Here is a 14,482-nt window from a genome sequence, read left to right on the forward strand (position 1 = left end):
TTGTGGGCTGTAAAAAAATGCTTACCAACAAAAATGCCTTTGTAAATTGGTCCCCAAGTTGTTTTGGACCCCCGTACCCCAGAAAGTGAACATTCAGCATTTGTACCACTTAGGATCTTTGCCAGAGTGCAAAGACTGGGCTGGAATCGGAGCAGGTTGGCCCTGGGGCGCAGCTCCCAGGAATGTATGCTGTCTGTCTGGGCCAGGCCGTTTCAGGCTACCTCTTGTCCATGTATCTGAGCACAGATCTCTTCTTTTGGTTTCATGCTCTGTGAAAACGAAGATTCTTAGACTACCAGCGCGTTATTAAAGCTTTGGTGCTCAATTGTTACCGCTCTCACATTTTTAATTAAACGATTTATGACTCAAAGTAAAGTCACAACATCTTTTATTCATCCTGGCTTAACCTGAGCAGCCTGCCACCCTGTGCACCCTTATTTTGCTGACCCATCCGGTTCGAACTTTAATTTGGAAGAGGGTAGGGGATGGGGGGTTGAGAGGTCATGCACTTCCTGCTGTAATTTGTATATTATCTGCAAGTCACTCGCTCCAATCTAATTGTCTGATTAGTCATTTCTTGCCTTCATTTTATAGCACTTAATACCGTGGCGTGGGCTTCAAAGAACTTTGAATAGTAACATCAGTTATTAGCTATCGACACCGGTACCCTTTTTACTGGCCTTGGTAAGATGAGAGGTGGTGATGTGAGTCCAGCTTGTTTTTTGAAGGGCTGGTCTCCCCCCCCCCCCCCCTGCATCCTCGTTTGTTACATCCAAGGGAGCTCCCCCCTCCCCGATTTAGTTAGCTGTTGTATCTGTGTGTCACAAGTTGCAGTTCAAGCTGGACTGTCTTTCATCTTTTAGCTGTCGAGACATTGCGTACCATTCATTCGGTAATAGTGTTTTTCTTCAAACGTTTTCTGAGACAGTTCATCCTGTGATAACTGATATGAATGTTCAATAATATCAAGGCCCTTGTGAACATAGCAGAGAGGCAGCCCCTCTTTTTAGGTCGCGCCTGGGCAGCGCATGCGCTGCTCTGGAGGCATGCTATATTCAAGTATGGACCTGAAGCTCCGCCCACTCTCCGTCCCTATTTTTTATTGGCTTGTGTCATTGTCCACTGTGAACTGTGGCTTTTCATTGGTCAATAGGCTTAGTAGTCCCTCCTTAGTACCACTTTGTCTTATTTTGTAACCTCCCATAAGGACACCTCTGTTGTGTTTGTTGTTATCTGGTAGGCTTTAATTATAGCCTCCAAGCACTATTTTCTTAAACCGCTTTGTTCACGCTCTGTCATATCTCACCTACCGCTTAAAAAAAAATCTTTATAGCACAGTCGCCGGACACATTTGCTATGCTAAAGGTCTTGAATTTGCAAGAGTTTGAGCTATTGGCATTGTAAATGAGAATGCCTTTTATTTATCTGTTTTAAAAATAACACATAAATAAAAGGCTTTGTCATTTACACTGCCAATACCTCAAAATCTCGTAAATGCGAGACCTATTGCATTGCAAATGCTTGTTCTTTCACTATTGCTGTATCCCTAGGAAGGGGCAAACTTTTAGAGTTCTCCTTTGCGCTTGGGAGATTCCATTTGTGTACTCTATTCAGCCACAAACATTCCTTGTCTTGGCTGGGCGCACACAGTTAAGGATGCGCCATGCTGGAGACCGGACATTTTGTGGGGATGGAATGAGGAGTGACCTTGGGGGGAAGCGTGTCTGTTATATGTGGGAAAGGAATAATCTACTGTTTGAGATTCTATGAAATAGTCTACTTACACTACGTATGTTTGCCACAGAAACTTCACATATAATACACTGTGGCATTCATTGTTTAGGAATATTCCAGCTGTTTTCACTTCCAGAGATATACTGCTACCACTGAGAATTTACCTGTCGTAATATGCGGTGAGGAAGTGGCCAATGACCGGAAACGTTAGACAGTGATTAGAAAATTAGGTTTACTGGCTTGCAATGTGACTCATTATGACCGGCAGAAATATGAGCCTAATTAAGAAGAATCGTGTGACCTAGATTAACTGCCAGTGCATTGAGGCTCTGTCACCAGTGAACGAAGCACCCTGAGATGCGTGTGAACCAGGCGTGCGCTCATTGAACAGGCTGAACAGGGTTTTACATGCTTCCAGTAAGGATTATATTAAGGTGACTTGTGCTGTGACGTAGTTAAGCACGAAGTCCTGTTAGCTAAAATAACATTAAAATGTCAAAAGAGTGACCGTACCAATGAAAAAGAAGGACCGGATATTTGCTTGCCAAAAAGACAAACAAAAGAAAAATGCAAGTGCCAGCTGCAATTCAGTCTCCTGTATAGGTTGGTTCAAATTGGACCAAGGCGAGTGATCGCTGAAACGCGTTGGGTTGGTTCCATGTACTGTCTATCATGCTGGAAATAAATTGAAGAATTATGAACTATTCTCGGATGGTTTAATGATGTGGTGATTATCGCTGGTTTCTGAGTGCATTCACGCTACGTTGGGAGCGTGTGGTGAAACGGAATACATTGGGCAGGGAGTCCTTTGACCCTGCGTTTGCACCGCAGTCTAAGTGTCCCGGCTAATCGGAGGAAGTGAAACGGTATATATATATATATATATATATATAAATATATATATATATATATATATATATATATATGTATGTATGTATGTATGTATGTATGTATGTATGTATATATATATATATATATATATATATATATATTTGCCCCCAGAGAGAAGCCACACACAGCAGGGTTACTGAACACCACTCAGCAGGTAGCGCCAAACGCATTTCAAGCTCCTGCGAGCCCTTGATCACTGGCAATATGGAGGCAGACAACAGGAATAGGAACAACTGATTTTATTCAATATGGAGTCCCGCCCCTGTGGGCCTGTACAATAAGGCATGCTGTTCCAACTAGTCCAATATTATTTGCCTCACTCGAACTCCTGAGTTCTTTGACTAAGTGGATACTGTTTCTGCCCCTCAAACATGATAAATATCCAATTACGGTGGAGCGCATGCAGGCACTTTCAGCTGCTGCCAATGTAACTGCGAGCGAGGCCCCCGCTGTCCCAGCGTGTGCTTGCGTTTCCAAGCACACAGGATCCGCTCAACAAGCGTCGGGGGCTTCTCGCCGCCGGACCAGCCGTTAACATGTAGAAAAGAAGGTTGCCTCCAGAGAGAAGCCACACACAGCAGGGTTACTGCACACCACTCAGCAGGTGGCAGTGAGGACAAGAACAAGAACTCAGGAGTTCGAGTGTGGCAAATAATATTGGCTAGCGGTCCTCATGATAACCAGATACTTCCAAGCCACACAACTCTGCTTCCTGGTGGAGTGGAGTCACCCTGCATCCAAGAACCACTGGGCTTTATGGGGCAGGCTCTGACAGGATCCCATATCTGGAAAGAGCCGTGGCTACCCCAAAGACCTAGATCATGGGGTCTTTACTAATCCCTGGTGACTGGTTCCACCTTCAGAGTTTGGGATACTGTAGCTTCTCAGGTTGGATTGACCTCCGCCCCCATGACTGCCATACTAGCTAATCCCGACTTTCCACTGGGCATGCAGCTTGAGAGGTTCTGGCGTTGGGAAGAGGGGTGCTGCAAACGCATAGGCTTGCTGTTTGACACCCAAGGAATAATTCCATTTGAGGACCTCTACGAATAATTCCATGGAACTCTACGCACGCCTGAGTGGAGCCACGTCGACAGACAAAATGGCGGGTCAGAGGCAACAGGAGGCAGAGCTGGGCAGGGCACTTTCCCCCAAAGACTGGGAAGACATTTAGTACCGGGCCCACCACACCACTCGCAGCAGGGCAAGTGCAGAAATGACATACAAAATATCTTATTGGTATTATACCGCTTCACGTCTTCAAGTGTGGTGCTCAGCCCGCAGGATGAAGTGCTGGAGGGGGCTGCGATGAGACAGGCATCTTAGTCAATTTACTCTGGCACTGCCCAAAGCTGGTACGATACTTGGAACAAATCTTAGACGACAGAGGGCCTTTAATATGACTGTACAGAGGTTCTCAGACATACCCTCACTGAGGGGTAGACAATTGACCCAGGCAGCTATAAACCAGGTCAGACTATCCTCCTGGGCTACCAACAAAATCCCCGACTACATAGCCTCGATACATAAGCTATCATCCTTGGGATGGAAACGTTATGCCTAGCTGTGGAATCAAAGCAAGACTCTTATTCTTCTCTATGGGCCCCATTCATCAATATTCTATCCAAGGAATTCAATGAACTCACTTGTCCGATCTACCTCCGATTATTAGGCCTGCCCCCCAAGGGCTCAGACAACTAATGACACATCCTCAGCTTGAGAGTGGAACACTTATTTGTGCGCCCACAGATCCCAAATGCCAATACCACACTGAAACTGTGAGTCGCCGAGGCTATATTTTCAGGAGTGGGGGAGTGGGGGGCAGTTGTTCTTTTTGGGAGCTCTTAGGAGTTATATTTTTCAATGCTTCATTTAGGACACTGCTGGCCCCAGGGTTGTAGGAAGATAGCTGTGTATCCCGGCTGACTTGCTATTGCTTTTAAATAATTAACTGAATTGATCCATAAAATGGAGAACGTTGTCCTGTCCAGACACCCAAGGCCAGTGACAACTACATAGCGCAATAAGGCTAGAGATGCTGTAGAATGCATGGGGCTAAATATTCATATTGCTATGTTCACCACTCACATAGCACATATTGGCTGGCAAGAGGTGATGAAGGCCAAAATAAAAATCCAAGAGAAAAGATAGTACTGAGAGTTTGATGAGAAGCCCCAGACTGGATTGTTTTATTTTTTGTATGGATGCTAGTAATGTTGATCTAGGAGCATTATTGATACAGAGCGAGAGATGTAGAGAATTGATTGTGCTTTATATAAAAAGTTGAAATAAACTATTCTGTTGTGAAGAAAGAATTTGTTGGCGTCCACCTGGACGATGGAACATAATAGAATATTTGAGGGGTCATACATTTGTGATCCGAGGACATCATAAACCCCTTGTCAACATATTTCCCCATGAGGACGCAGAAAAGGTGGCGCAAAGTTAGAAGCATCCATTTTCAGCATTAACTACATCCCTGTAGTAAGAAGGTGCATGCAGATTGCATGTTGAGATTACCTTTGCAAGGGTCCGGAATGTCTGGTAAATTAATAGAATGTGAGATGGCGTTCTCTTTGGAAGACGTAAGGGAGTGTGGTTAAGGGAGCACATTTTTGTATATCTGAGGAAGAACTGAGTAAAGCCATGAAAGTGGATGTTGATGTCAAGATTGTGTCTATGTACATGGCCTAAGGTTGGACTGAGGAAGTTGGTTGGAGAACTCAAGGCTTTTCTCCAAGTTCAAGATTAAATATCCGTGGAGGATGGGGCAACAGTGGAGATAAGATGATTTCCTCACTTGGGTTAAAGAGGATTTTTTTTTATCAGTGTCACAAATATTACATTGGTATGTGCACTTTCAAAAGGTGCTTTGGGGAGATGTATTGGTGACCAGTTCTGGACACTCATACGCGATCTTGGGTTAGGGAGTGTACATTGTGTGTGAACAATGACAAATCTGTAAATCTGTACAGGAGTGGTGCCAGTCCAGTGGAAGTTCCCCAGGGACCATGGTGACAATGCTGTATTGCTATAGGTGGACATCTAATAGTAGTGCCACTGAAGGATGTTTATGGTATTGTGCTAAAGGATTATTAATCTAAGGCCCTCATTTCAAGTTCTCCGTTCATTCTGCAGGGAGATAATGGGGCTGGAATTAATGAGTATTACGGTTATTTCCTATGGAGTGGGGAATAGCATGCAGACCTAGCAATACCCGATCCAATCCCTATAGTTTTTCCCCTTTGGGGGGGGTGGGGGTGATATCCGGCACCAACACTGCATTCATTTGGCCTCTACTAGCACCAGGTGGTAAATATGTGGGATCCCTCTTCTTTTGGCAATTTGCAGGGGTAACCTGGTGGCAGGGGAAGGGCGAAGTTACTCTGCAGAGATGTTCTGCTCCCCCGTGCTAGACTATGGAAGTGGGCAGGAGTTGGGTGCAACAGCTTCCAGCAGCACCTCTCAAGGTTCTGGGCTTGATGTTTTGGGCCTCGAATTATTATTTCCAGACATTACAGATCCAAACAGTCCTGGCCCAGAGAAACCAGGGAGCTCGTAGTTGCCCAGAGCCTTACTCCAATCTTTCATCATCTACCGTAAGAGAAGAGTAAGTGGAGGAAAAGAGTGGAATCTTGGACGTATGTCCATTTTTAAATGATCACGAGATTGTGTATCAGAATAAGTGGATGACAGGAGTAGTTTATTTTTGGATGTGGAGGTACCTGCTAATTTCTCTGAGCAATATGCAGTGTCCGGGGATAGTGCAAGGTCTGTTATTAACAAGTGCTCTGAGGTGAGTAAATGAGTGCGTAAGAAGATAGTAGAGGTAAGAATCAATAGAGTAGGTCTCAGAGAGGTGTTGCCTAAGAAGTTTGACTTATGAAGTCGATTTTATTCCTTGATGTGCACTTAATATTTGTCTTTTTACTAAATTTGAGTATTTACCAATGTTTCTGGCTCAAAGCTTTACAGTTTAGACGTGTTTATTAGGCTTTTATACATTATATTCATTAATTGTGCTTTGTGGTTTTAAGTGTGAAGGTGTGTGTGCAGTGCTGTGTGTGTTTTTTGGAACAGAGAAGGTGGAATATGAGTGTAGGTTGTGAGGTAGTGCTTACGGCGAATGTTGGAGGAGCTCACGGTTACTAGGTCCGGCTTCTTGATTTTCCTTGCGTCTAAGCTTCCACTGCTTTAAGCAATCCAAACAAGGCTCCAGCGTGTAGGCCTTCTGAACCGGACAGGGTGACGTTTTGTTGTACCATTTCACATAGACAGCAAGACAATCCGGAAAACCCCCGAATTCCTGACAAACTGCTTATTTTACAGCATTCTGCTTCAAATCATGTTGCTTTCTGGCCTGTAATTAAAAGATAGTGAAGTGTGACCTTTGCCAATATCGCTCTATTTTATGATTTCTGATGTTATGTATCATTTGCAAGGACTATCTATTCACAGGTCCACTGTGGTTATGTTTCAATGGAGGACCAAATTATGTGGCAGAACTAAGCTGAATTATGTATCAAGAAAACATAAATAAACTGGTACATTCTGTGAAAGTATTATTTTGTCTTTTTACCAAAATCGTGGGCAGAAGTGTAACCTCATAAGTACCTATTAAAACCTGGAGTACAGTTTTTGTTACATCTAAGGTAAGCAAATAACTTTAGCAAAGGGTCTGTTAGTGCACAGCACAACGTATTGCTCCTTATTTTGTTGTTTTATCAATTTGAGCTCGAAACAGCTGGTTGAAATAGACAAATTATGCAGTGCATAGTGGATTATGTGACAAGTGCAGTAAATCCATACTTCTGCAAAAAAACACTGCAGCTGCAGAGTCACTTAAATCCTTGACCATGTTCTATGCCAGGCCATGCCATATCACCGGTTTAAGGGACACGGGACACCCCACTTCACCCCACTATTTCGTACGTAGCGGTGACGTGATCTGTGAATGCACATGTTGCTAAAATTGGAAATTATACGTAATAGCCCCTAAATGAACTCGTAGATGTTCCAGTTAAGTGGACCTAGGATGTAAAGATGACGGCCGACTCGGTGAGGCTTTGCTAGTCTCATTTTAATTTTGCTATTGCTGCGCAAGTGGTTTTACTATTTTTAATCTTACCGGCACTTTGTTGGTCGTATTTTAATTTACCCTGCACTTCAGAGTGTTGCCCCAGTCCACTGCGGCTTCGTGCCGTTTGAGTGGAGGGCGTACACTCTACTTTGCTGCCCTGCCTCTTCTTGCTGACGCATTTCCGGGGTTGGAGGGGGCGGCTTAATCTGCCACTCTCCACCATTTAACCGGAATGCCACAGCGGACGCGCCGTTGGCGCGCCTCAGGCAAGCCCGTCTGTGCCCGTCCGTGCCTGGTCGTAGCAAGGCACCACGACCCCTGGTCCTGGTATCCCCACAGGCAAATTTACACATGTGAATTCTTACTTGCGCTTCTTTCCAAAATGCCATGTGGATACTTTAAATGGCACCATGATATTCCACATAGACAGTGTAACAAATGTGGATTTAGAGTAGAGCTGGGATCCAATTCACTCCAGCAGACCTCTGACACAACAGATTTGACCATCTACAGCCTTAACTGCAGATCACTTGTACAATATCACGCAGAAATATTTGATCTACTACAGGATTCCGCACCTGATATATTATTCTTGACGGAGACTTGGCTAACGGCTGACTGTGGCAATTCCTGCCTTGGCCCTTCCTGATGGTTATATGATACACATACAGAATAATAATAATAATATAATACTAATATGACTAGTGGGAGGGGGGAGGAATAGCGGTTATAGTTAAATCCACATTCTCGTGCACTCTCACTCAGTCCATTCTAGATTGCGAAAGTGCCTTGTTCAAAATCACTTTGTCGCATCAGTTTACTTTTACGGGGCTTCTTATTTATCGTCCACCGGGCCGTTCTAAAGCCTTTCAAGAAGCCCTAGTACACACTGTATCTACTCTTGTCCTAGAAGCTGCCAATCGAAGCATTCTAAGAGACCTTAATTTACATTTGGAATGCCTCAAATCCCATGAGATCACCAACTTCCTGAGCGATATGGGAGCGTGCCAACTAACTCATTTAGTGGAGGGTCCTACACACACCGCAGGTCACCTACTTCATCCGGTATTTTCTAATCTCTTGTCGCTGGAAGTCGATTCCCTCTGCCTCTGACCTGGACGGACCATTCTCTCATTTCCCTGCGCCTGTGCACTGCAGGCACCCCTTTGTGTACCCCATATCAGTCTTCCTGGAAGCACCCTTGGCACAAATTGGACGTGCCTACTTTTTAATCTACATTAATTTAGTCCCGCCCAGAATGGCCCAGTGATCTAGAGGCAGCTGACAGTGCTTTCAGGGGCTGAATCAACAACTCACTTGATCAATGCATCCCAAGGAAAACGAGTAGCGCCAAGCGTACCCAAACCCACGCTTGGTACAATGAGACCTTTACCAAGGAAAAGAAAAAATGCAACATTTTAGAACGGGTCTGGAGATCTAACTATAACGTTACTGAAAAAATCACTTATAGGAAAGTAATTAAAGCCTATCACAAACTAGTCAAAAAGGTCAAAGCTTTGTTCTTTTCCAACCTGATCTCGTCAAGCCCCAACCCCTCCAAAACCATTTTTTCCCTTCTGAAAGAGATGGTGAAACTCCCAGCAGTGGCTAATAATATCATATCTGACAATACACACTGTGAGTCACTGGCCAACATTTCATCAATAAGATGGAAGGCATCTACAGTGCCCTGGAAACTAGGGTAAGAGTCTTGAAACCTCTAGCCAACTCCTCTATGACAGTCCTATCCTATTCCTTACAAGATCTGCCTCCCATGTCCCTTAAAGATTTGGATATGCTTACAGCCAAGGTCAAATCTGGCTCCCCAGACGACCCTCTAAAACCTGACCTTTTTAGGAAATTTCATGACTGCCTTTCTGAATGAGGGTCGGGAATTGATTAATAGGTCACTTCAAACTTTGGAGATTCCTAAATCATGGAAGCACGCTAAGGTGATTCTCTTGCTAAAGAAGCCCACACTAGATACGTCACTGCCGGAGTACTTCCGCCCAATCTCCTTACTCCCGTATTTGGCTAAAATTATGGAGTCCCATGTAAACATCGTCCTGACTCAATACCTGGAAGTAAATGAGATTCTGAATGGATCACAACATGGTTTCCGGTCTGGACACAGCACGGAATCTGCCCTACTGGCAGTTATAGACCAGTTACGGGCTGTGATGGTTGAAGGGAACACCTCAGCATTGGTTTTGCTTGACCTCAGCGCCGCCTTTGATACTGTCTCCCACAAGATCTTCCTTCAACGGCTGGGGCGATTGGGGTTAAAGGCAAGGCTCTTGCCTGGTTTGCATCCTTTTTGACCCAGCGCACCTTTCAGATCCACGCCCCTCCCTATCGATCCAGCATCTGCCTCATCAGATGAGGTGTCCCGCAGGGCTCTGCCCTGAGCCCCACGCTGTTTAACGTATATGTCCGCCCCTTGGCCCTCTTGGTAAAGCACGGAACATCAAGATGGTAACATACGCTGATGATACCCAGCTGGTGTTTACCTTTTCTAACCACGTTAAACAGGATCAAGTGAAATTCCAAGAGGACTTTCTGGCCATCTCAGATTGGATGGCAGACAACTGCCTACAATTTAACTCCACCAAGTCTGAGGTGCTCTTGGTAGGTCGGGATATCGATCAATGGGACAACCAATGGTGGCCGAAGGCCCTAGGCACTCCTCCACTACCAAAAATGGTAGTTAAGAACTTAGGGGTCCTGATGGACAATGCCCTTTCATTTGAGAACCATAAGAAAAAAGTGTTAGGGACTTGTTTCGGCCTCCTACGCGGTCTGAAACCCGTCCTGGGATTCTTTGATGCATCTATCCGCAGAGCGATTGTCCAATCAATTGTGCTGCCCCGCCTGGACTATTGTAATGGGCTCCTACTTGGAGTCAATAAAGCGGTCATCAAAAGACTCCAACGTACACAGAATGCGGCAGCACGTATCCTTTTTGCCCTTCCGAAGCACTGTCATGCTTTCATCTCCTCCGCCATCTCCACTGACTGCCGACTGAAGAGCGTAAAGTTCAAGACTCTTTGCACCACACATAAGATCGTTCATTGCCAAGCCCCTCAAATCCTGCAAGGGCTCTGTTCTTTATACGTTTCAGGGTGGGCTTGCGCTCTGCCAATTTGCACCTGGCTAGTACTCCTAGAGTGCGCAGGCAGAGAGCGGGTGGACGCTCCTTTAAGGCATTGGCCCCCGCCCTTTGGAATGCCGCCCCTCTTGCTGTGCGGGCTTTCAGGAAATTGATTAAAACCTGGCTCTTCTCTTCCACTTAGCTCAACCTGCTCTGACCTCCCTTGTCTGCTAGCGCTGGGACATCCGTTGCTGGGGTAGCCATGTGCTTTATAAATCTGCCTAACATAACATAACATGCTCTCTAGCCCATGCGTCACTGTACTTGGGAGGGGGGTTGGTGGTGGTTGCAAGTGACAGCGGTCAGTATTTGTTAAAGTAACAAGGCACTATGAGAGTGAGATTGACGGTACGTGGGCCATTTGAGAGGTGTAGCATCACTTGATGAAGATCACACAGTGCGTCACATTGTGAAACCACCGATATCACCCACGTGCATTGCCTATGCAGTCTTGGACTAAGTATTCTTCCTGCACCTCTATGATGTGTCCGTCAGTGTTCCTGTCCATTACTAGATGTAGACCCTGTTCACAAGGCTGTTAAAGGGCAGTCAATTAGTATTTGTATGCTAGGGCCTTTCCTTTTCAGACTATTATTGCCTGGAGGCGAAGGGTGAAGTAAGTGGCACGTAGTCAAAATTAACTAGAGTGCCCTCATGCGGACAAACACCCACGGGACCGTGTGCCTCAGTTAGTTAACCACCAGCAGCGAATCAGCGATCAAAAGCTCAACCTGCGAGGAGCAGGCATAAAAGTGCTGCTATGCAATACATTCCGAGTAAGCCCCCGGTCATGTTATAAGGTTTAACCTTTAGAAGCGGAGACTGGTGTAGTCGAAAATTCATGTTCCAGGGTCCGAAAGAAAAACCGCGGTTCCGCTGCTTCCCCACTTGGCTGAATTGTTCGAACGTAACGTAAACATGTAACTTTCGGTAGTATAACACCCTTAAAATCATGCCACCTCCCTCTTCCCTATATAACATACATTTTAAAAGAACGTGTTTCATTTACTATACCCACGACAAACACATTGCGTCAGCTTTCTTAATGGAAATACAGCAGTGCTGATAGATAGTCGGTCTCCGAGAGGATCTGTCTGCGCTGACGAGCGTTGGTACTTTCTCCCATTGAAAGTATCGCACCAGCCCAGGAGTGCCGGAACCGTTTCATATTGTGCAGGTACTCACTACCTTCCCATATTAATGAAGTTAATGTTTTTTTACAGCAAAACAAAAATCCGAAATGTTGCTAAGATTATTCTTTCGCCGGCTACAACCAAGTACTTTTAGTTTGTAACTTTCGGAGCTTCATAAGTGAGTTCGTCCGTCGGGTGGTTTAAGGAGCGAAGAGAAAGAAAGCCCGCGTCAGAGGCTGTGAGGGGCGTGGCCGGCCCAGGGATGACAGCTCGCGCCTGCCTACACTGTCCGCGTAGGTGAAGGGACGGGACAGGACTCCCTCTCAGCGCCGCTCGCGCTCCGCCTCATACAGGGCTCGTGCTCGCGCCTGCACTGGACGCCGCTCGAAGGCCCCACAGAAGGTCAGTCCTTGTTATTCGTTTTTACTCTGTTTATTAAGCAGCGTTTGGGTATTTTTTAATTCGCATCTGTCGAATGTGCATAGTCGCGTTTGACGAAGCTGCCTTGTGGGAAACTCAATACAGAGACCACCAAATGTAGTTTTTTTTTGTTTAAAAAATATATATATTTGTATTGTTTTTCTTGGACACAAGATACACTAACCAGTGAATTTCAAATTAGTTCTGACATAGATAGCAACATTATAGGAGAAGAAAGTGGGAGATTATTAAAAAAAACAATAGTGAACTAGAGAGACATAGACAGGGGTGTGAAATCTATTAAAATATCTACTTGTCCATGGGACAGGTTGCTTCATAAATCTACTTGTCCTGTGACAAAATCCACTTGTCCCTTTTGTGCCATGTAATGCGGCGACAAATTATGGCAGCAATTTCTTTATGTTAGAGCTCTGATATAGCCTCTCTCATTATGCCAGGGCTCATACCATGGTAGGATTTGAATACTAGCAATTCCCTAATGTTGCCACGTTTCCGCAGATCTACATACTGGGGCTGAAGGTAGTGGTAAGCAATAGTTCAAGGGTTGGAATGCCGTTTTGAGTCTGTGCAAACCCACTAACTTGCATGTTTTAAGGATTTTCACCAACTCTTCTCCAATCTTTTTCCATACTGAGAAAGGTTGGAACTTTATTCCTGACAATGGCAGATGTGAAACTTCTTCCAGGGTAGGGAAAAAAGTAGTTGAAGGGAAAGTGAACTTGCAAACTTCAGATTTTCACATGAGCAAATCTACACATGCAGATTTGCTCATGCTAAAATGCAGTTCACAAATGTTTTCTAGTACTATTTCTTGACCTACTTCTGTACATTCTTGTGAATTCACGAAAGTTGTATATCTGAATTTATTGCAAGGACATTTACCATGGGTGCACTTTTGAGACTTTCTTTAATAATTGGACCCCTAATTTTGTCTTTCTCTCTCTCTCTCTCTCTCTCTCTCTCTCTCTCTCTCTCTCTCTCTCTCTCTCTCTCACTCTCACTCTCTGTCTATCGGCTGATTCAACACTGTGAGTGACAGCATTCTGCTGTCACACAAGGAGAATATTGGCACACAAAATAGTTTTGTTCAGTGGCAGGAACTACTGTGGCAATGTGTTGTTTTTGAGACCAAAAACAATTTTTGCTTTTGCCAATGTTTGCTATAATTGTGACGGCCCGGCAGCTCCTACAACAATAAGGATTACAAAAACCATGCCAAAATGAGTTGCACAATGACAAGACCAAAAGACTGACCCCCAATTTCAGACCTGCTTGCTTTGCCACTGCTTGTTTTTTTTAATGTTTCTCATTTTCTTATTGAAACTGGTTACACTGATTTTTTCTATTATGATTATCTTTGGGAAATACTAGCATACATCAAAACATTTTACCAAATGATGCTGCTAAGAAATGGTACCTAAAATTTTACAGACGTTTAGCTAAATGTTGTTTTCTTACTTGCATTTTTTTTCTGAACAATTCCTTTTTAAAGCAAAGACTCAGCAATCTTGCCTTCAAGCTTCTGCAAACATTTGTTTCTAATCTGAGAGCATTCTGGGAGCATTATACGTAGTCTCCGAAACTTTGAAAACATGTGTACACATTTTTATACTGGAACCTCTGTCAGTAGTGTAGTTCGAGCTTACATTTAGAGTGCCCACCCTAATAATAAAGGCTTTGCATTAATGAACCATAAATACAAGTTTGAACAGTATTAACATATGGACACAAATATTACCTTAATTCCCGATAATGTCCTTCCCTGATCCATAAAGTGTTACTGTTAACTGGCAGCCAAAGGGTTTGTGCTGTAAGGGGTTGGGCCTACTTGTCCAAGGGCAAAATACACATTAAAACTTGTTGCCCGTGACCCCAAACAATATGTCCTGGGCGTCGGGCTATAGAAATTCCACATCCCTGCATAGGTGAGGTATTAATACAGGGGTGAACTTAATACGGAAGTAGGAAGGATGATGTAGAAAGACAATGTGTTTTAGAGAGAGTTGTGAGATGGAGAAGATGGAGACAAGTGAGTGGTGGACAGAGATATAG

At 44.4% G+C, this 14,482-nt stretch overlaps 1 protein-coding gene across 2 annotated transcripts in view; it reads left to right on the forward strand.

Moving 5' to 3' along the window:
* Positions 1-14,482, forward strand: part of PRXL2A (peroxiredoxin like 2A) — a 273,948-nt gene that overhangs the window by 126,691 nt on the left and 132,775 nt on the right. Inside the window, exon 1 of one of the 2 annotated variants that reach the window (XM_078643327.1) lies at positions 12,260-12,391. The exons of the other annotated variant lie outside the window; for it this stretch is intronic. The gene's annotated coding sequence lies outside the window, so the exon portion shown is untranslated. Of the gene's footprint in view, positions 1-12,259; positions 12,392-14,482 lie in introns of those variants that run through there. 2 annotated transcript variants of the gene reach the window in all.

Source organism: Lissotriton helveticus, chromosome 5_1 (assembly GCF_964261635.1).
Source record: "Lissotriton helveticus chromosome 5_1, aLisHel1.1, whole genome shotgun sequence".
Lineage (NCBI taxonomy): Eukaryota > Metazoa > Chordata > Amphibia > Caudata > Salamandridae > Lissotriton > Lissotriton helveticus.